Raw genomic sequence first — 1,355 nt, 5'->3', positions numbered from 1 at the left:
GACTGGAGGATAAAACACGTGAAGAACAGTTGCTGGAATTGGGTATGTCTAGTTTAACGAAGAGAAGGACGAGGGGGGACATGATAGCAGTGTTCCAATATCTCAGGGGCTGCCCCAAAGAAGAGGAAGTCAAGCTATTTTCCAAAGCACCTGAAAGCAGGACAAGAAGCAACAGATGGAAACTCATCAAAGAGAGAAGCAACCTAGAACTAAGGAGAAACTTCCTGGCAGTTAGAACAATTAACCAGTGGAACAACCTGCCTCCAGAAGCGGTGAATGCTCCAACACTGGAAGTTTTTAAGAAAAGACTGGACAGCCATTTGTCTGAAATGGTATAGGGTTTCCTGCCTGAGCAGGGTGTTGGACTAGATGACCTCCAAGGTCCCTTCCAACTATTATTATTATTATTATTATTGTTATTGTTATTACTACTACTACTACCACTACTTCTGACCAGTTTTCACAGTTACAACTGTTGCAGCATCCCCAAAATTGAGATGCTTGGCAACTGATTCGTATTTATGACGGTCGCAGTGTCCCGGAGGTCAGGGGATCCCCTTTGGCGACCTTCTGACAAGCCAAGTCAATGGGGGGGAAGCCAGATTCGCTTCACAGCCAGGTTACTAACTTACCATTTGCAGTGATTCATTTAACAACGGTGGCCAGAAAGGTCGTAAAATGGGGCAAAACTCACTTAACAACTGTCTCGCTTAGCAACAGAAATGCCGGGCTCTGTCGTGGTCATAGGTTGAGGGTTACTTCCATTGTCTTTCTGTAAAGTATTTCAGTTTTCTTTGTTGGAAGAGTTTCGTTCCTCTAGCCCACCCAGTTTTCTCTCAACCCGTTCTCTCTTCCTTCCTGCATTTGTTTTCCCATTTCAATCCTCATTTCATTCCCTCTAGAATAGATTAGTGATTTTCAAACTTGGCTACTTCAGAACGCGTGGATTTCATTCTGGTAATAATTACATATTCATCACATTCTTTGCAACTCTTCTTTTTTTTTGCCATACATTTTTTTTTTTGCAGTAATCCTTCCTGTATATTCGTTTTTTTCTGTGGTTGATAATCCTCTTCTACTATATCATTCAACCAGGTGTTTCTTATCATATCTACGACTAGCATAACCTCATCCACGTCACGTTTTCATTTCTTTCTTTTTTTCTTCCCTATCTCTTTTTCCTCCAGGATCAAGACTTGATATTTCCAGTTCTTGCTTTGTCTTATCTTCAGACTCGCTCATCACATTGGTCTCCTCAGTCGTTTATTTTTTCATTGTTTTACAGAATAACAAAATAACAGAGTTGGAAGGGGCCTTGGAGGTCTTCTAGTCCAACCTCCTGCTCAAGCAAAAGA

The sequence above is a fragment of the Protobothrops mucrosquamatus genome, unplaced genomic scaffold (genome assembly GCF_001527695.2).
Source record: "Protobothrops mucrosquamatus isolate PMUCROS unplaced genomic scaffold, P.Mucros_1.0 scaffold4235, whole genome shotgun sequence".
NCBI lineage: Eukaryota > Metazoa > Chordata > Lepidosauria > Squamata > Viperidae > Protobothrops > Protobothrops mucrosquamatus.
This window is presented reverse-complemented; position numbering follows the sequence as displayed.